Genomic DNA, 22448 nt, shown 5'->3' with positions numbered 1-22448 from the left:
AGTTCACACCCTGGTTTGAATGGCCAAGGCCCGTAAGGGAAATGCCAGGGCCTGTCAGCTTGTGGGTTTAAGCCACTGGAGTGGAGCTACTTAATAATTTATCCTAAGCCGGGAAGTGGCCACGCGCAGTGCCGCTGGGAGACGGTGGTGGCTGACACGGGTGACACGGAGTGGGACAGATGGTTTCTGGCCCAAGATGCCTCAGAGAATTTTGCTTGCACGGGGCCACGGCACTTGCCCGTTACCCAGCAAAGGAAAATGGTCCTTCTCTAGCCAACACCCTCCTCTTGAAATGTAAACAAAGGGCATGTATGAATGTCTTTTGTTGGAAGTATAGAAATTGGACAATTTTCAAATAAGAAATCACTGTACGTGGTAAATTTAAATTAAGGAGTGATGTTATCAGTGCTCTTTCTTCAGCTGTGCTATTCTTCTCTTCTAATTTATGGTGTGTTTTTTTTAATGTAAATGTTTCTAAAGAAGAAGAAAAGATAAAGGAGATCCTCGTTTTTAAGGCAGTCTTGATATGTACAAGATGCACAATAAAGCATTCATACAAAAAAGTATATGGCATCTAGGATTCGCTTTAAAATACAAGCCCATCTTCCTACCCACCCACCCCCCACAAGGAAAAAGTTGGAAGACAGAAGCAACATGCTTAACAAATATTAAAAATCTTGATATAGGATCATGCTATATTATACTACCCTCTCCATTTCTGTATACACTGAGTGGGCCAGATTATTATGATCTGTGAATGCATAATAATCTGGCCACTCTGTATATATTCTATATCATAAAAGGCTAATATGCAAATTGTCCCCTCCACCAGAAGTTCAACCAGAAGGCAGGCTGGCCAACTGCCCGTGTCGCCTCCCCCTGGCCAGGCTGACCGGACCCCACCCAGGCACAAATTCATGCACCAGACCAGATTATTATGCATTCAGAGATCATAATTTTCAGTATATGTTTAAAAATCTTCCTTTAAAAAATTATTTAGTAGTAGATAATCATGGAGATTTACATAAAATTACTTCTTTCCCTAAATTAACTGAATCACTGAAGAGAGTCAAATGTAAACTTGTCTAATATATGTTCCTTTAAAATTAAAGCTTAAATGACTTTAAATAAATATATAACACAGCCTCAATTTTGCTATGAAATATGAACATTATCATTTTAGTCTATCTCTGCTACATCTAACTAGTAATGGCTAATATTCTGCAAACTGTCCCTTGACTGCTAATGAAGGGTAAATGAGATGGTGGCTAAAGAAAATCTGTCTTAATTCAGCATCCCAAATAACTGACTAGCAAGCAATGATTTTGATGTCCTTCATTTTCATCACAGATAGTAGAACAGAGAAGGACGACTATGATGTTTCCAAAAGCTGCTCACCTTCCCACTTGGCTGCAAGATGCATTTCTTCCTTCTGCCTACGTGTTTAAATTTCAGTCTTGCACCTGTCATAATCTATCCTCTCAAAGCATCAGATTGCTCCATTTCCAAAATAAAACAATAAACTGAAAGATTCCTTCATTAATCTTCCAACACGGACCACTTAAAAGTAAGTGAGGCATTATAGCCTAATTCAGTTAAATTTTCCATAGCATCTACATTCAAATGGAAATGTATCTGCCAGCTTATTAGGTGCCGAGGATATTACATTATACCTTGCAGAGTGCAGCAGGATGACTCACACAGCAGAAGAGAAAGAGAAATGGATTGAAATGGAATAAAATTAAGCACTATAAAAATCATCTGGTAAAAATAACACGTGATAAAGATGTCTACTTTCTCTAAAAAAAAAAAATCATGTCTTGAAACCAGATAGATCTGGGTCTTTCAGACCAAAATAAGACACTTTGGATGGTAATTAAATTCAAGGTTGGAAAGCTGTTACTCAATATTCAAAGAGCAGCAAACCCTCTGGCTTGGATTACAAACCTGGTTGTCAGCTTTTTTAGCTCCGCTGTGATCCTGAGACTACTCTTCCCTTGTTTCCATTTCAAGTTAGCAGTTAATAAAGTGGGGAATCTTAGAGTTGGAAGAGAATTTAGAAATAGTATGGCAAACCACCTAATTGTGTAGATAAAGAAATGAAGGTTCATGGACTGTCAGACTTTCCTCCCTTCTAGGTTGTAACAAATTTAGCATCCTTTTGACAGGTTTGCCTTGACATAGGCTGCCTTGTTTATGCTTTTGAAAGATTCCTTTATATCTTTGAGTCCAAACATTTATCTCCCTACCTCATTCCCACCCATATATACATGCTCACACACACACACACACACACACACACACACACACACACACACACATATATATATATATATATATATATATATACATATATATATATATATATATGATATATCTTCCCCCTTTAAAGATGATAGAAAATCTCAGAAGAAATGAGTCCCTGAAAACTACATTGGGATTCCAAGTGGGGGTAGGGAGGGAACAAGCATAAACTTTCAGCCTTTTGAAAGATGTTTAACGGAATTGTGTAATTAAAATAATGTAGCTCTGTTATAGCAACATCAAGCTATCCCAGTCCACCCCAAAATGTACTTAAGACAAAGTAAAATCAGCAAACACTTCTTAACTCTACTTTCAGAAGCTACATTTTTTTTTAAAAAACAAAACAATAACCTAAAAAAGTTTCTTACCATCAGCAACCTAACCATTGCATCTTTTGAGCAATTTATCTATTAATTAGGGAAGATAAATGTGCTTAAGGGCTCAATTACATTCACCAATTTCAGATACCAAAATTTGAAAGTGAAAGACTATAAGACTTCCCAGAGAAAATGAATGATGACAACATTAATACGTGAGTTGTTTTGCCTAGTAGTGCTACGACTTGGAAATAGTAAACATCCAATCCTTTTATCTCTCTGAGTCACACAATAAATTTCCACTTAGCTAACTAAGTTACAAAAGGGATTAAACAGGATAAAAATTATCTGAAAACTGGTTTAGGCCGCTAAGTTACAAAAGGGATTAAACAGGATAAAAATTATCTGAAAACTGGTTTAGGCCGCATCTCCATTTTACTTTCAGAATTTACAATCTGCTAAGAGTTTTGGATTACTCTTTAAGAAATTCGTCTCAATATATATTTGCAGATGGCAAATTTACTAAAGATATGACATGCTTATGTTTCGAACTCTAGCATAAAGAAATGCTTTCTAAATAAACCACCTGCAACCATCCTTAAGTTTGGTGATACACAGGTTTAGCGACTTAGATCATAGGGAGAGCTTCCCCAAAGAGGGGTCAGTTACACAAGGCTTAGCTCATGGTGAGAGAAGACAGCTCAGCATTCAGGCAAAGCGGTCCATTTCCACGGAGCTCCCATCACATTTGTAACCAGGGTCCTAACACGGATTGCCCAGTGTCTTCAGTAATGCCAAGAAAACGACATAAGTCACAAAATGAATTGGATTCCTTTTCACCCTTGTAATAATAGATCTACTCTCTACTCTGTTGTAATCTCTCTCCTCCTGTCTGACTATTTTCCAGGTTGGAGGCTTCCTCGTTTAAAATATCTTATGAGAAGCTAAGTCCCATTGGCAGAACTGGATTTAGAAAATGGTCTCAAGTTATAAATGTGTTCTAAATACAATGTTTTTGAAGACATCAAGATTTTTACTTCCAAATTAAATCTGTTTGCTTAGAGGTCAATTTGGACCATACAGTACAATTAAGGCTTTTGCTTTGTATTTCAGAGACCATAACTGATGAACGTAACATGTAGGGGGTTGTAGGGGGTCAGCTAGGTTCCCGCTGCCACATTGGTTCTGACTGGAGGTGGATGTCTGGAGTGATGGCAGGTATGTCATGAATGTGTCCTCCCTGACCTCCACCATGCTGCACATATGCTGGCCACGTCAAAGCAGGCAGTGTTCCAGGAGATCACAAAGAGGCCATTGTCTCCTCGCAAGTGATCTCTTGCTGAGATAACACAAACACAGAGTTAATGCAAGGCTCACTATAGCTACTATTGTGCCCAGATGTCACTCGTCTTAAGGAATTTTAAATACAAAAGATGCAGGCACTGCCACACAAAGATGGTATTATAGCCTCTATCAATTACATAACGTATGCGATCAAATTCGAGAAAGAAGGAACTCTATTCCGGAAGTTGTACTTGAAACATAAGGACATCTTGAATTTGTAATATATGGTAGAAACAAACAAACAAAAAATTCTTCTGACGGATATTCTCTTTATGGGAAGGTCTGGAGGGAACAGGGTTACTGCAACAACTCCCAGATTCTGCTCCCTGGGTCCATCAGCTACGTGGTGGATAAATCTCATGCTTCAATGTGAATGAGAAGAACCATGCAAAGAAAATGAGATGTGAAGGTGAACTGATGAAGACTGCTATCTCAGGGAAGGCAGGGACAGACATATCATGATTTCTTCATTACAAAGCCCCTGGTATACTGTAGTCCTTTTATCCAGTAAAGGAAGGGTAACATTTAGGCTCAACTTCTAGTTCTGATATTGACCAGCTATATGACCTGTATTTAAGTACTTAATTCTTAGTTTCCTCACCTATACAACAGGATTACCCAGACTTGCCTCAGTGGACTGTTTTACCGAATGAATGAAATCATGTAGTTGTGAACACCCAGCTTGGCACCACAATGCCTGGCAGAGAGTTAGTGCTCAGTAAAAGCTTATTGGGGGAAAATGCTAGAATAGTTTAACATTGAGCTGAAACAAATTAATTTCAGTGGGTTATTTCCTTACCTATCTCCTTCATCCTCCTCCTCTTGGAAAATTATTGGTCTTTTCTGAATTTAGCTAGAAAAATTCTAATACCTCTATTCAACTTAATGACAGTAGACTAATTATTGCTTATATTCAACTTAATATCTCTTTTAAATACCTGAACACCCTATACCACATGTGTCAAACACAAGGCCCGTGGGCCAAATCCGTCCCGCCAGGCCTTGCAATGTGGCCCGCACCGCACTGTCATCACTGCACTCCGCTGCGTTTCCATCACAATGACAGTTTATGACTGTTCAGTAAACCATTCGGCCCGCTATTTAGGCTGGATTTTAGATTTTGGCCCCTTCTCTGATTGAGTTCGACACCCCTACCCTATACCATGGTATCTTGTGGCTCAGTCTATAAACTTGACATTGAGCGGTTAATGTTTTAGAATAAAGATCAGGCTCTTGATGTGTAGGGCACATATATAACCACATAACAAGTTAAATTTATATCTCTCAATGTTATTTTCAGATACTAGTAATGACATTTAAAAAGTGGAAAAAGTATTAAACTTGTAGATAAAAATAAAATTCTAAAACAATGCATAAGTTCAATACTATAAACCATAACTAAAAAAGGACCAACTTGGTTTTGTCCTCACAGCTTTAGTCCTAATTCTGCTGTTATGATGTAAAAATATACACTATATTATGGAACTTCATCTATTTAATTTGATATACATTTTCGTGATTCAGTTTTATTTCTCTATAAATTCATTTAAATCATATATATATGTGTGTGTGTGTGTGTGTGTGTGTGTAAAATTAGTTCCACAGATATTTCAGATTTACTCATCCTATGAAATACTCTCTGAATTTGAGCACTCAGCAAAAAAACACAAGATTATATCTACATCTTTGTCTATATTTATATATGGATACATATGTGAGAAATGAATAAATGCAATTAACCCATGAGCAGGTTAACTAAACTATTTATTTTGTTTGTTTCATTTTAACCCTTCAATATCTACATCTAAGACTCTGAAGCAGGGGCAACTTTGCCCACAGCTCTTTGGCCCCTTGAATGTGGCTCTTCCACAAAATACCACGGCCTGGACGAGTCTATTTTGAAGAAGTGGCGATAGAAGAAATTTAAGTTAAAAAAATTTGGCTCTTTTAATCGTTGTTCTGTTGATATTTGGTTCTGTTGACTAATGAGTTTGCCGACCTCTGTAGTGGTGGAGGCCGGGGGTGCTTCTAAGCATCCTGCAATCCCCAGGACAGTCTCCCACAACAAACAGTTATCGGGCCCAAGATGGCAACAGTACCAAGGAGAAACCCTGGCCCACGTGAAAGCCTGTCTCATAACATGCCCTTCAGAAAGCAAGTTGATGGGCACATCTGTGGCATGAACTTTAAAGCGAGCACAAGGAGATCTGCACTTGTCTGGGAGTTTAAAACAAACACAACATGATATTTGAAACTCATATGGCTAGGTCACTTTTCACAGTCTCTCTCACAGACTTTAAACATCCGCACCAGTGACCCCTGCCAGTGCTGCCTCAGACTCACTCCTGGCCCTCTGATCCTGCAGAGCAGCCCCAAGGCACTGCAGTGAGCATGGAGACCAGGAATGCAGCACTGGGAGCTTGGTCAGAGCTGCTGCAATCTGCAAGTCAATCAGCCTCATTGTCCCAATAAACAAAAACATGGCATCCATTATAAGATCTCCAGAATCACGGGCAGGTTTTCATTGATTCATTCCCGTTCACTTACTCAGCAGAAAGCGTTCTGCAGCAAGAAATAAAATATTTAAAATGACACCCAGTCCCAGGCAGAACCAGGTGTGTCTAATAATAGCTACCCACCTTTCCAATTTGTGTCTTTTTCCCCCCTAGCAATATTAACTGCAGAGACTACTAACTCCTTGCTGTGAGCAATACATTTAAAAAAAAAAAAAATTACATGTCAGTTGTCTTAGGACAAAATGTCTGAAAGAAAATAAAATTCGTTTTTGGGTAAGAGACATGAGTTGAGGAAACAATAATTTGATTAATTTACTACATGCACAGTAATTACCTAACCCTGCCATTGAATCCCTTGTATTCTTTGAGTTAGTCCTAATCGAGCAATAGTTAGTCTGCTAAATTAGAAATATTAAGCTTTGTCCTGTTCACAGTCTCTTCTAGGATAAGTTTACTGAAATGCCAATCAGATATCTAACCCTGTCCCACCTGAGTCACTCAATGGTTTCCCATGGCTTTCAGGGAAAGCTTCAACCCCGGAGTTGAACTCAGAAAGTCCCTCACTGCTTGGGCCTCCGCCTCCAGCCCTGTGTGTTTGTTCCCTTTTCTCGCAAATGCCCCTTGGCAACTGCCACTGCAGTTACAGCAAGCTGCTGGCAGATCCTGGATCATCCCATACTTTTTTCGTGCTCCTTTGACTTGAAATATGCTGATGCTTCAGTCTCCAATGTGCTTTTCCTCTTTGTATCCGCCTAATTTACTCCTTATTCTTATCCTTCAAATTCCTGCCCACATTTCACTGGAATCACTCTGAAAGCCTAGCCTGCCCTCCTTTGCCGAGTGTCCCTACCACCCTGGGGACCTCCATCAAGGAGCATATTCCAGGGTATTCGCTGACTGCCTCCCTCCTGCGTGCAACTGAAATCTCATAGATAAGCAGCCTGGTCTGTGAACATTAAGAGCCCCTGGCACTGCCTGGTATAGGACAGACAACAAATGTCGGTGACTGAACAAATGAGTGAATGCATTGATGAGTGAGGGTACTTTCACAGGTTCTTTTTTCATTTAGCAAGGTAACATTTTATCCTCTCCTTAGGAACTAACCATCCTCAATTATCTACATATTTTTAATCAAGCTAGCTACTCATCAAAACCTTCCAGGTTCAGGCCGAAACCAGTTTGGCTCAGTGGATAGAGCATTGGCCTGCGGACTGAAAGGTCCCAGGTTCAATTCAGGTCAAGGGCATATACCTTGGTTGCGGGCACATCCCCAGTAGGTGGTGTTCAGGAGGCAGCTGGTCGATGTTTCTCTCTCATTAATGTTTCTAGCTCTCTATCCTCTCCCTTCCTCTTTGTAAAAAAAAATCAATAAAATATATTAAAAAAACAAAAACCTTCCAGGTTTAGCTAAACATAGTAGCTAGTTTAATTAGTATTTGATGAATGAACAAATCAAGAAATAAAACTTCAAAAATGATTGTGTATACTTAAATCCAAAGTCAGGGAGCTCCTTTGTTAGTCAGGAAGAGCTGCCTAATACAAAGAGTGAATACCTGCAACTTATTTCCTTCTGGATTCAGAAAAAAAGAAAGAGTACATGAAGGCATACATCTACTGGGGAAACCCATGTAGATGGTATATGGATATTTATGTTGCTGGTATTGCCACATTGCTGGGTTTGAAATTTCTCCATGACATTTTGGGAGGAAAATAGCAGCAATTATAATAAATGTGCAAGTACTGACAGAGGGTCAGCAGAGTGCTGGACCCCACGCAGAACACGAGCTAACCTAATTAGGGCGGGGAGCAGGTAGGCGAATTAAAGCAGACCTCACAGAGAGGGTGCTCCCCAAGATGTGTCGAAAGGACAGACAGGGATCAGGAAAGGAAGAAGAAAAGGATACTGCAACATGAGGGACTGACCTAAATGGCATAAGCAGGGAAAGGTTTGTTCATACCAGATTCTACCCATTTAAAAAAGTGAAAATTGTATTGACCTAACAGCAAACAATTACTGGATGGGTGTACTATTTTGAGCTATCACTTATCTTAACCACCAAGGGTCTGAGATGTGGGTGTGGGGCTTCTATTATGTTTTGTTCTATTATGGTATAACGAGGGAGGGAAAGTGAGCTGCCCTTGCTTCAAATAAATGTGAAAATACTGGAGGAAGGGAGAAATAACAGAATACTACCCTGGTTATAAGCATAGGAAAGAGGCCTAATCAAGAAGTGTCAGGGTGAACATCCTAAAAAGTGACAGAATAAGCATTGAAAACAAGAGATAATGAAACATTTGGAAACCCTCAGGACCCGAGCCAAGGTACTCAGTTGCCATGACAAAAACCCAAAGAACCTACTGAACACTTGACAAGCAGGTATCCTGGGAGCAGCAAGACAAGGAGGAAAAAGGCCAATGTTTTCCAGAGGCAACAAGATTATAATTTCCTAAATCTCTCCTGGGAATGTGCTCCGAGCATTGTTCTGCTTTGAGTTTTATAGCATGAGTCCTATGTGCCTGCAGATGAAGCAAAGGGAGGTGCTGGAAAACAGAGATGATTTACTTAACATTTAACACTTCTTTTAGCTTTTTAAACAATATATATTTTTACTGATTTCAGAGAGGAAGGGAGGAAAGAAACTTCAATGAAGAGAGAGTCATCGGTGGGCTGCCTCCTGCATGCCTCCTACTGGGGATTGAGCCCACAATCCAGGGAATGTGCCCTGACAGGGAATCGAACCAGTGACCTCTTGGTTCCTGGCTTGACACTCATCCATTGACTCACACCTGATTGGGCTCTTCTAGCTTTTAAATTCACCACAGAGTCACTGAGGGATTTCTGTGTGAATGGAAGAAGAGCCGGAGCCCACAGCTATGCTCACATGTATCAATCGCATTCACTAAAACTGGTGGAGATATCTAGAGCCACCCTGTATCTTGCAGGGCCTGCCTCCCTCAAATTCCAGCAGGGAAATTTGGGATTCTGGAATGCAAGTCCCATCTGGAGCCCTGCAGAAGCCTGCTTGCACTGGCTGGCATTCGCTGATGAGCATGTATCTCTTCTCACCTCCACCCTCAGTGACCTCACTCATATGGGTTGTTTGGAATCAGTCCTGGTGTTAGTATTTCTACCACAGATCAGCAAACATAATAAATCAAGATGATTCTTTTTCCCTCTCAGAGAGCTGTTTGTTCAGCATTTATCAGCAAGACAGTCAGAAACCAATTACACATCTCATGAAAAATATTAACCGAAAATCGTGACTGAACAACATTTTAAATAAAAGATGCATGAGACATGGAGAAAATTTTTTGGAATTTAGGCCAGAAATCTCTTAGCAAGCAAATCAGTTTGGATTCCATTTGTAAATCAAGTATCTGGAACTTTTTATGTCATGTGTCCTGTCCAAGTGACTAGGAGGTGAAAATACGTATAGCGCCTGCTGTCAGCCAAGAAGCAAGCAAAAACCATTATTTTGCTATACATGCAGTTTATGTCAAATGACAGGACAGGTGGACACATTTAAATTGTGTTATTCTGGGGTTATAAGGTTTTACACCCCAGAAGAATAGTCTTAGTTCATAAATACTGAATGCAGGTTTTAAAAAGTCAAGCTGTCTTCCCTTCAGGGGAAATTAACTAATGCAAGATATTAGTTCATGTACTTTTAAGCAACTGATATCTTTCTATAACATATGTATGCGCTAGTTTAAAAACCAGATGATATATTTTATAATTCAGAAGTTAACCCACGTAAAATGCTGTATTCCTTTGATGGAAGGGATAGCTGAACCAGTGCTTTCTTATGCAACACATAATCAGAAAAGACTTAAAATATCTTTTATCAGTATGACTAAAAGAAAAAACCAATGCCATCACTTAGACAGCTCAATTCATTCTCTTCATTCCTAAGAGCAAAGGAAAGATGCCTATTTAGAAAGAAAAGCAATTCAATGTGATATTTAACAGTGAATGTGATACATTTTTCCCCCATAGCTTTTGTCATCTTTTCTACTCTTTATTCTCACAAGTCACTTAAATTCCAAAAGGCAATTTTCAACTTTAATTTTCTCCTCTTTGCTCATTTGTCTTTAATTTTTTTTAATCAGGCTATACAAATCTTAGGAAGCCAGTGATTAAATATTACACTATCTTCACCAATATATTCAAATATGAATAAGTTAAAAGTATTTCTAACAAAGTATCAGTATTCAAAGATAATGACATTTGTTAATGAATAAATTTGTATATGACTTTAAAGTTCCCTGACTCACAATTTGTTTTTTTTAAGTTTAAGAATTCTTCCTTTATATACATTTTAACTCTTCATTAGATGCCAGAGCCATCCTCATCAATGTGGTATAAAATTTAATAATCTAAAGTTAATCACCCTTTTTTTTGCTTAAATACCACCTACAAAAGTACTCATTCCTAATACACACACACACACACACACACACACACACACACACACCCCTCTATCTTAATTTTTAACTTCTCCAGTGTTTTCTGCTCCATGGACCCTAAGGAGCCACATAGTTCTAATTTAGTATGAGTTCTCTTCATTTCTCGACTGCCATCCATATTCTGACACACTGGCAATCCATGACCCGGGCCACCCCTATTTTTAACCCTTTGCTTCTCATTGCTTTGATCATTTTATGTTTTCCCATTGGAGTTTAAATTTCCCTGGTCAGTTACATCGCTCATTCATGTGTCAGTCTATAACCAGGACTGACTATGGGAATGGTAACATAAAGAAACAAGAGTAAGGTGGGGCCGAGACCAGTTTGGCTCAATGGATAGAGCATCGGCTTGGGGACTGAAGGGTCCCGGGTTTGATTCTGGTCAAGGGCATGTACCTTGGTTGCGGGCATATCCCCAGTGGGGGGTGTGCAAGAGGCAGCTGATTGATGACTCTCTCTCATCAATGTTTCTAACTCTCTGTCTCTCTCCCTTCCTCTCTGTACAAAATCAATAAAATATATATTAAAAAAAAAAAAAGAATAAGGTAGGAAAATGAAAAACAACATTTGAGGTTTAATTTCTCTCACACTTTTCTACATATTCTTTGTCCTTTCCCACCCCATACCACTCCCTGACAAAAGAAGACACACATTCACAGAACCCTAACTATCCCATTACTGAAACAAAAGTGATCTTTAAGCATTCCCTCCAAGTATGCTTAAATACTTGGGTGACTCCCTGCCCCTATAAGACTGCCTCTCCCAATGGGAACCTACAATAGAACCAAAGATCATCTGGGAAAACAACCACTGTTTTTGTTTGCGTAACACATTAAGTGTTTCTAAAACCCTCATGACAGTCATTTGAAGTCCTCAAGGCAGATGACTACCACCTGAATTTAGAGGTAAGGAAACCGGCTTTGAAATGTGAAATGTCTGCCAAGGAGCATATAATTAGTGAACAGCGGTGCTCTTACTACAGTGAGGGCTTCTGAAAACTGGCCTGCCTCCTTCCTTGAGTCACCTTGAAGGAGGACAGATGAGATCACTGTCCACAGCTAACATTGCTGAGCGCCTCTATGGGAAAGCGCTGTCCTAAGCTCTCTGCAGTCACCTCCCCCCCACAGCTTGGAGATAGACAAGGCTTACTTTGTAATTCAGGGGTGTGTGATCTCTGCTCAGAAAATGTGCAAAGTGGGCCCCAAAACTCACATTAATAGTAAATAATGAATTTGGTGATAGAACCCCGTCTTCCCATTCTTGGACTGTCTGTCCCCTAACCATAGGACTCATTACATTGGGGGTTAAAAAGCGTGAGAATATCACAGGGCAAATGCATGACTTTGAATTAAAATATATTTGGAGCTCTGTAAGAACACAAGTATACCCAGACACACACATATACAGTACACACACACACATACACACCCTCTTTTGGGATAGAGAACAAAAATTATACTGATATAATTCTAAAAACCAAAAAGAAAATCATTACTATAATAAAGCTGATGTCCTGAGGAGTATAGTGACACTACTTTATTCCACATTATTAATTTCCATTTTTAAGGATATATATGCGTTGTTACTTTTAGAGCAGATATCATGAACAGCTGAACTTCTGACCCTTGCAAATTACAGGAAAAAGGGAAGAGGCATCTGTACACTGTCTACAACCAGGACACTTTTTAAGGGGTCCTTTCTCAGGCAAACCTGGGTTGCTAAGTAGTGTTCTTGTCTCCATATACATGCCAGGATCAGTTGTTTCTTTTAAGGCACAGATACTGGTCAAGATATCTTACAAAGGGTTAACAAGCTTAATTCACAATGATTTAATGATATTGGCAGCACATAAAAATGGAGAAAGACTCTGAGTTTCAAATCATCTCAGAACAGGACAAAGTAATAAATTCTGTGGGCAGTCTTTGTCTATAAAACGTGTGCTGGGATATTTGCTTATTTTCATTTGGGATTATAAAGATTGCATCTGAGCACAATAAAGCATAAGCCAGAGCGTCTGTTTTTTTCATTCAAACCTCAGCATACATTTTCATGAATCAGAAAACAGTCCCCAGACCCTATGAAAACAGATGCCTGGCTCATGATGGTCACCAACCTCCGCTGCTCCGCTGTGCTGGGTCACTGTGATTCCAACAGAAGCACAGTCTCCCCACTTTGCAGCGCTCTGGGGCCTCGTTTCTTCAGTGAGAAGACAAGTGTCATGAAACGAGGTCAGAAGCAATTCCGCAAATGCTTACAGAAAAGCAGGCTCTTCTTTGTGCTTCATGGGCTGAGGGGCCATCATGCACTCCTGCTATTATTGCCCATCAGTTCACCTGGGCAATAGGTGCTGTGCTAAAGACCAAGCTCCCTCGTATTCTGGAAGGAATCACGTAGTCAAAATAAATACATCTTGGGCATCTTTTTCGCTCTGTGCTTTTGATGAAATACATCGATTTGAATACTGAAGTCGGCTGGAAGCAGATTAAATGAGTCTTGGGAAGAAAGTCACACTCAGTGGATAATGTTCATATTAAATTAGTTTTGAAATATGTATTCATTAAGAGAGAACAACAGGTGAATGCTTACATTCCACATATTTGTCTAAATTGTGAACTCTAATAACATAGCTAGCTAGCAGCTTCATATCAGATGCTCATCAATTGACTGCATTTCGCTAAGTGACATTTAAATTTTCTTTAACTTGACAGGGAACAAAAATAAAATTTAGAGGGTCAATTCTATAATCTTATAAAAGTGATGTGTTTTTTAAATTTCACGATAGCTTAAATAATGTGCCCTTAAATATTTATGCTGGAACTATCTGTGAATGTAGGCTCCATTTCCAGGATTACCAAATGCATAGTAATAAGCCAAAGTTTAAAATATCTTGCTTCCTTTTATTCATTCAATGTCAAATGATATGTGCTCTCTAATTGTTATTTTAGTGAAAATTTAAATATTTATGTCCTAATTTACATAACCCTTGGCATTTAAATGTGTAAAGCAAAATTAAACTGGACATAGGCACTGTTCTATGTATTTGCATACACAAATTCCTTTAAACTTTGCATCCACACTGCAGGACAGGTAATGTTACTGCTTAGTTACCTGATGCAGTATGAGGTTGACCTGGTATTAAACAGAGGATGTCTGACTCGGGTATCCCTCTCCCAAATCATGATCCTACTTTTTCTCTCAACATTTGGGCAGAAATTGGCTGACATTCATCCTTCTTTTCTTTTTTTTTAATTTTCATTTAGTGTTTTGCTCATTCCTTCACTCCATAAACATGTCTTGAGCACCCACATAAGTTCGAGTTCTGGAAGAAATATTATAAGTAATATAGAATGTATACCTCTCAGTATGTCCTTTGATGAAATAAGTAAAATTACTGAGAAGCTTTCTATAGGAGCAAAAACTTAGGGATAATCATTTAAACACCCAGAACCTCAATTTCTTCCTCTATAAAGTGGGCACAAATAACAATAAAGGTATTTATTTCTGAAAAGCGTGCTAAAACTATGATTGAATACATATCCACTTGACATGAACTCCTCTTACGTATACAAGCGAATAAAGAAATGAGCGGCTTTGGGGCATTTATTTCCCACTTGTTAAAAAAGCAACATTAGAGTGGAGTAACTGAAACTATAAAACTAATTTAAGAGACTTGCTTTATAGTTTTAAAGAATGACGAGATCTTGAGGATAGGAGTAAGGTATGAAAATCCTTTTAAGTCCTTTCATTAATCTGTATGATCCTCAAACTCAAGTATGGACTTTAATAGCAAAGCACTACCTTCTCTGCATAGAAAAGTCTAGTCCATTTCTCATTAAAAGTTCATATAGCACAGACTAGCAAGAGGTCGTGAACAAAGCCATGGTGCTTTCCTCAATAGCTAGCTGGCTCTCAATGATCAACAATTTGGCCTATTGTCTACATTTCTTTCCTTGAGTGATTCTGTATTTAGGTAGCAACTAAATTACCTCTTCCATGTAAATTGAGGAACCAATTTTTGATTTTGAAAGGTTCCTAGTCTTCACCTAAGACAGGTAAAATGTATGTTCACCCAGCTTTCTGCAATCAATAAACAAATATATATTTTAAGAAAACAAGAGTGGGAAGTTTTTTATGAGAAGACAGAATGCTGAGAAGTGCAAGTGTGAGACAGTGAGATGCATGTAGAAAACTCCAGGGAGACTGGAGAGAAGAGTCCACATTGAAGAGTGGAGGGAGGTGGCCCTACAGAGGTGGGCAGGGAGAAATGGGCTTCAATTTAAAATTCCAATGACATTAAAAGACTTTCTCAGGCTTTCCTGGGAATTTTCAGAATAAGGTATTTGTGCAACTGCAAAAATATATATGTAGTAATCAATGAGTTTTTTTATTTATTTCATAGAAGAAGGGAGAGGGAGAGAAACATCAATGAGCAGAGAAAATCATGGCTCAGCTCCTCCTACATGCCACACCAAAGGGATTGAGCTCACAACCCTGGCAAGTGCCCTTGACCAGAATCAAACCTGAGACCCTTCAGTCCACAGGCCAACTCTCTATCCACTGAGTCAATCAGGCTAGGAAATCAATGAGTGGCTTAAGTTATTTTTGAATAATAATAAAAATGTGAAAATTTAATATATATGGGCCATGTTTTGTCTCTTTAGAGATATTGCCTCACCCTTTGATTTTTGCTCCCCTTTTATTTGGAAATAGAAATAAAATAAAATATTTCAGGAGGAATTAGATCAAGCAGCATACATTATAAACCTTACATAATTTAGAAATGTAAATAGATATAATATTTCACTTGTGGTGTAAAATTGGGTCTAAAACCATGAAAACAGTAGCTATAATCTTTTTGTAGCTATGGAGCTCTTTTTTTAAAAAAAGAAAGGAAGATGGATTGTTGATCACATATAAAAAGTGAAGCAGATGACTAGCAACCATAAAACAAATAGCAATAAACTCACTATAAACAAATAGAAACATTACATGTTTTCTAAATGGGAGGCAAAGGCAACCTTTCATTTTTAAGTTTTGCTTAAAATTACCTTTGCTAAGAAAGAATCAGAAAACACAGTTTAACTACTCTAAGCAAGGGATTTGTGCCTACAATGTAGATCAGACCAAAAGTTCAGGGCATCACCTAATCTTATTCCATCCGATACAAACAGTGGTGCAAACCATAGCGTTTAGCAAACATTCGCTTTTCTTAATTATTTTCTCCTCAGTAAAATGCCTCCACGTTCTAGAGTTAATTTCGGCTGCTATGTTTACCTGGCTTTGGAAGCATCCACTTCTAAGTTCTAAGTGATGTTTTGTTATGTTGTGACATCTTTAACCAGGAAAAAACAACAGTCTGATCTCCTAACCTTCCCCATTCATTTGAAATGAAGGGTTTGTTTCAGAAACGCCATTTGACATCCACATAGGTAGCTAATTAGCCTTCAGCGTGTGCTCTAATGAACAGGCTGGGCTGGGAAGCCTTTCCCCTGGTAGCACTGACTTTGATGTTAGAGAAATGGGAGCCTATTAAGGTAGGTATGTATACATGGGTAAAACATGTCCTCTGCCCACACAGAATGTGCCGTCAACAGAGAACAGTAAGGACAGCAACGTTAAACTAAAGGATGGAAAAAGCAATGCAGAGCCCTCGCTGCTTTGGCTCAATGGATAGAGAGAGCATCAGCCTGTGGGCTGAAAGGTCCCAGGTTTCATTCCAGCCAAGGGCAAGTGCCTGGGTTGGGGGCTCGATCCTCAGTGGGGGACGTGCAGGAGGCAGCCAATCCATGATTCTCTCTCATCATTGATGTTTCTCTCTCTCTCTCCCTTCCTCTCTAAAATCAATAAATAATTTTTTTAAAGCAATGCACAAGGGAGTGTGGGCACAAGGCAGTGAGCCCTCCCCCTGCCCCCCAGGCAACAATGGAGATGAGAATGAAGGCCAAGAGGAGGGATGGCAGGGAGGTGACCACCCTGCCTCCTGGGGCTGGGCTGACTTCCTCTCTAAGGGTAATCTCTCACCGCCTTTTGACTCCCTCTCAACGTCTCTGAAACACAGCACCCTCCCCTATTCCCCCTTTCATTAATCTCCATTCTTCTCTTCTCCCAGGACTCCTGGGACTTCCTTTCCCTGAAAAAATGTCCCCTGCCCAGTGACAATCTTCCTGCTGGGCCCTCCAGCGGCCTTCCACGTCTCTTCTCCTCATTCCTGATTATCTCCCCAGTGCTGTCTAAACTTGTGGAGTCCTCAGACCCACCTTCCTCCTTCCTCGTGACTCACCTGGGAAGCTGGTTTGCCAGGAGGATCCTGCCTTCGCCCTCCCCATTCCTCTCAAACTGCTTTCTCAGAGGTTACTTTCTAGCTGCCGGACTCGGTGTCCTGATCTCATTTCTTATCCTCTCTGGAGCATCTGGCACCAGTCACGACTTGTTTATTTTTCTTTTGTCTCTCTTGGTAATGCACTGTCTTCCTTGCCCACTATGCATTGACCCGTGAGTTCTCTGTCACTTTCTTTTCTTTTCCCCAGTTCTAACTTGCTGATGAGATGGAGATCACTAAGACTTGTCTTTCTTCTGACTGTACATTCTCTTTGAATGAAACAGCACTGTCCCATAGCACAGCCCTGTCAGTTCTATGGGGATGACCTTCAGGTGCTGTTTCTTTAAATCCGGCCACCCCCAACCAAATCAGCTATCTGCTCCCTACTTTGTCTCCTTAAAAAGTAAGAACACGTCGATATTCCATATTTTATCAATATTATGTATTGTAGCCAAAACCAGTTTGGCTCAGTGGATAGAGCGTCGGTCAGTGGACTGAAAGGTCCCAGGTTTGATTCCTGTCAAGGGCATGTACATTAGTTGTGGGCATATCCCCAGTAGGGAGTGTGCAAGAGGCAGCTGGTCTATGTTTCTCTCTCATCGACTTTTCTAACTTTCTATCCTTCTCCCTTCCTCTCTGTAAAAAAATCAATAAAATATCTTTTAAAAAATATTATGTATTGTATATTTACTTATATATTGAATATTACAGCAATGTAAAAAGAAAGAGAACACACCTATATAGTTTGTTGACAATGCCCCATCCCTAATCATCCACACGATAAAACCTCAAGGTCATTTTTAGCCAGCTTTCCTAACTACACACTGAGAACTGAGGGATAAAACAGTAGCAGGATGCAAAACATTTAAGTGCCCACTTTTTTAAGTATTATACATTTTTACAAAGTATCACATCAGTTCTCCTGAAATACCCTTGAGTGAGCTGCATGATTTTTATTGCTCAAAATGGACTACTATGAAAAATGAGAACTAAATAATTTCCTATTATTAGGAGGACTCAAAGGTTAGCCTGAAATGACATTCAGCTTTTCTCCTCCAGCAATTTCCTCTAGGCTTTGCAAAAAAAAAAAAAAAAAAAAAAAAAAGTAAAAACTTTCTACAGTAAAGCTCAGATAAAAATCAAAAGCTAGTGTTTTGATAAGATGTTTATGCAGAAGTCCAAGTTTCCATTCTTTTCCTTTTTTTCCCCTCCTTTCCATTTTTTTTTTAACATGCCAAGAATATAATGTTACATTCCACTATTCATTTACAAAATACTATGAAATAAGTTTCCAGTTGTTCTCGTCACTAAAGCCACGGATGTTTGCATTTTTCTCCGATGTTGTTTATGTACTCTTTCAAACGATGAAATGAGACACTGTAGGTAACACCACGTCAAAAGCGAGCTCTATAAATTGGGACCAAGATAAACAAATGCAACAGCTAGAAATAATTATCTAGTAACCCCTGAAGAACTGTTATCCGAGTATTTTCAAATGTCTACCGAGTGTGTTTACACAAGTCCTCTATTTTGCACAAGGGATGCATTCCTGGGAAATGGGCCCCGGGAGAGCCCAGGAGAGCCAGGACTTATGCTAATGTGAGCTTGCTTCCCTGTCAGCAAAGGCTCTTGCCTTCCCTGCAACTTCCCACCGCGGTTTATTTCTCTTTCTGTTCCCTGGCTTTAGGAAAGTTTATTATACGCTCCAAAGTGTCCTGAGACCTCCAAGCCTTCGGTTCATACTGATACTTAATCTGTTTCCTCAACCTCTTCCTCCAATAGTTAAAAACCTACCATGACAATATCAAGCCCATGTTTACTTTTGGGTGTTGCTGCTGCTGGCTCCAGTGCATGGTGTTCCTTTAATACCAATCACCATCAAAAGCAAGTGAAAACAGGAACAGAAAACACACGAAATTCTCCTAAGCCACTGTCATTTTCTTAATCCGTTTCTATTTATTTTATTTAGGATGTAATTACATGGACCGGTGTTTATTTTTAGACTAGTACTGACTGCCCTTATGCTTATAATTTATGTATTCTCATCTACGGACTCCCAAAAGCTCTGTGAGTGTAGGGTAATTCAACCTACAAAAACAATATCTTGTAACCTACCAAGTTCCCAGCCTACTATTGCTGGCTGTTACCACAAGAGAAAATGAGGAATTTCAGCCAATTTCTTTCAATAATTTTTTTTTTGTAATCCTTGAAAATAAGTATTGTTTCCTAAAAATAATAAAGAAGAAATGGACTGTGCTACCACTAAGTTTATCCATTCATTCATTCATCTACTCACTCACTGATTTTCACCAGAGGGTATTCATTTATTCAATAAACACACATTGACTTATCCAGCTGTTGAGGAAAGAATATATTCTGTTGGCACAGTAAATTCTATATTCTCTAGTGTTTGTTAACCTATTTTGAGGGTCAGGGGGCAATAGAAATCAGTCTCACAACTGTAGAACAAGTTTTAAAGATGGTCTTGACTTTTACAATTTATAGTTTATCTTGAAGGAAAAAGAAAAATTTAGACTCTTTTCCTTCCCACCCTACAGTTGTTCTCAGCGATTAAAATTTATACCACCAATTATGTTATCAAAACAATCATTATGCTTTCAATTTTAGTGCTCATGAGAGCAACATACAATTGTGTCATTAGTGAGCAGGATTCCGGAAATAAATTACTTTTCACTGAGTACTTTCAAACGTGCATTTATACTGCTTTTCCGAGAAGAAGCTGCAGTAGAATGTACAGAAGGGGTTGGGCTGTGCATGATCTCTGTTAGATTTCATTCCGTCCAGGGAAGCAAAATGGTGGCTCTGCTTCCCAGGACATGACACACAGAATGTAGCACAGTGATTAATTGGGGACCTTTCACAAGAAACTAAGTTCCCGGATCACACTGCAGGGCTGTGCCCACAAACATCTGACACACCGCTTTGAGTCTTCTTTGTGGAAAAGATCCTGACTTCTATCCAAAATGCCAAGAACAGGATGAATCCTGAGTAGAAACTGATTTGATCCAAAAAGAATTGTTATCTTGGAGTTACAAGCAGAAAATAGCCAATGTGAAGACTTAAGCATAGTGTTTGAAGGCTTAAACAGGAAATTTGAAGATGAACATAAATACAAATATATTTGAAATGAAAAATTATGATAAAAATAATGAAGGGATAATTAAAATTTTATTTGAGGTTCTGTGGTTACTTTTTAATAACCACACAAATTTGTGTTTGTTTGTTTTCAAATAATGAACATTATGTTTTAACCTGTTACTTCTCAACCCAATAAAATATTTGAAAAGAAGTTCTATAATGAACCTGAAATCAAACTTTGCCCTGAGCTGATATGTCCTTTTAAAGGGACCCATGGTGTCTTACTATATAGAGTTGTGTCCCTTTGTTTCATCAGAATGTATTAAATGTTTATTTACATATATGTCAACATGGTTCCAAATTGAAATTACATTAAAGAAAATATAAGCTGGATCCCTCCACCCTGGACTTGGAAAATGTAACACAGGTGACTGATCTTATTGAAGTGATTTTGCTTCAGGAGTGGGTGTGGGGCCGAGGGCAGAGTCATGAGAACCATTGTGACACTTGGGACACAGGAGCTTTCCAACTCAGGGTCAAGAATCACCAAAATGCCTTCTGAAACCTTTGCTACTTTTGCATTTTTATTTATTAATTAATACTAGAGGCCTGATGCAGGAAATTCGTGCAAGAGTAGGCCTTCCTTCCCCTAGCTACCGGCACTGGCTTCCCTCTGGCACCCAGAACCCGGGTTTCCCTCCCAGCCCCTGCTTCATCCAGAAGTACGTCGACTTAGCATATTATGCTTTTATTATTATAGATTTACTTTTATTATTATTTTTTTAATATATTTTATTGATTTTGTACAGAGAGGAAGGGAGAGAGATAGAGAGTTAGAAACATCGATGAGAGAGAGTCATCGATCAGTCGCCTCTTGCACACCCCCTACTGGGGATATGCCTGCAACCAAGGTACATGCCCTTGACCGGAATCGAACCCGGGACCCTTCAGTCCCCAAGCCAATGCTCTAGCCATTGAGCCAAACCGGTTTCGGCTATGCTTTTATTATTATAGATTTACTTTTATATTATTTTTAATCCTCATGCAAGGATATTATTCCATTGATTTTTTTTAGGGAAAGACAGAGAGAAACAACTGGTTGCCTTCTGCACAAGCCCTGACCAGGGTCCTGGCTGGGGAGGATCCTGCAACCAAGTACATGCCCTTGACCAGAATCAAACCCAGGACCCTATGATCCCCAGGCCAACACTCTATCCACTGAGCCAGGGTGCTATTTTTGTGTTTTTAATTGGAGGTTCATGCACTTTCCTCTCGGGTGGCCTTCACTTTGTGCTGTAGATGACACTCGTGGCTTTCAAAGGCCTAGGCAAGCTTCTGCAACATAACTAACTCAGGACCACATCGTCCTAACTTCAAAATAGAGGAACACTGATGTTAGCTAGAATCGTTCCAGGAAAATGTGACTGTGCTGTCCCTCTTCAGTCTAATGGCCAGCAGGTTTCTTCCATTAATGTTAACTCTTGCCTTCAACCCTGTGAAATAAAGTCTTCTGGGAAAATGAGGGGGCAATGTGGAGACTATCAAAAGAAAGGAAAACAGCCGAAGCCGGTTTGGCTCAGTGGTAGAGCGTCGGTCTGCGGACTGAAAGGTCCCAGGTTCGATTCCGGGCAAGGGCATGTACATTGGTTGCGGGCACATCCCCAGTAGGGGGTGTGCAAGAGGCAGCTGGTCAATGTTTCTCTCTCATCGACGTTTCTAGCTCTCTATCTCTCTCCCTTCCTCTCTGTAAAAAAATCAATAAAATATATTTAAAAAAAAAAAAAAAGAAAAGAAAAAAAAAGAAAGGAAAACAATGAAAGTTTTTAAAAATAATGAATCTAGCCTTTTTATGGGACAGACACAAATTTTTAAAAAAAAATAAGGAACCAACTGTTTAAATAAATATTGATAGAAATTTCTGACTCTAAGTCACTGAGCTAATGTGGAGACAGTTGAGGCTGATTCCCTAAGTTTTCCAAAAGGGTGTGGCTGCAAAGACCCTCTATCTGAGAACATGACTTCAGATTATTTTTTAATATGTTTTTCTCAATTTCTAGAGAGAGAGGAAGGGAGAGGGATAGA

The 22448-nt window shown here is 39.3% G+C and overlaps 1 protein-coding gene and 1 long non-coding RNA gene across 34 annotated transcripts in view; both read right to left on the bottom strand.

The window, feature by feature from the left end:
* MBNL1 (muscleblind like splicing regulator 1) overlaps positions 1 to 22448 on the bottom strand; it is a 193568-nt gene that overhangs the window by 72653 nt on the left and 98467 nt on the right. The window lies entirely within an intron of this gene.
* On the bottom strand, positions 6244 to 11255 carry LOC118723537. The gene is made up of 2 exons (XR_004989295.2): positions 7876 to 11255; positions 6244 to 7635 (listed from the first exon to the last, which is right to left on the bottom strand). It is a non-coding gene; the product is annotated as an uncharacterized LOC118723537 (long non-coding RNA).

Source organism: Pipistrellus kuhlii, unplaced genomic scaffold (assembly GCF_014108245.1).
Source record: "Pipistrellus kuhlii isolate mPipKuh1 unplaced genomic scaffold, mPipKuh1.p scaffold_m20_p_2, whole genome shotgun sequence".
In the NCBI taxonomy this organism is placed as follows: Eukaryota; Metazoa; Chordata; class Mammalia; order Chiroptera; family Vespertilionidae; genus Pipistrellus; species Pipistrellus kuhlii.
This window is presented reverse-complemented; position numbering and strand designations above follow the sequence as displayed.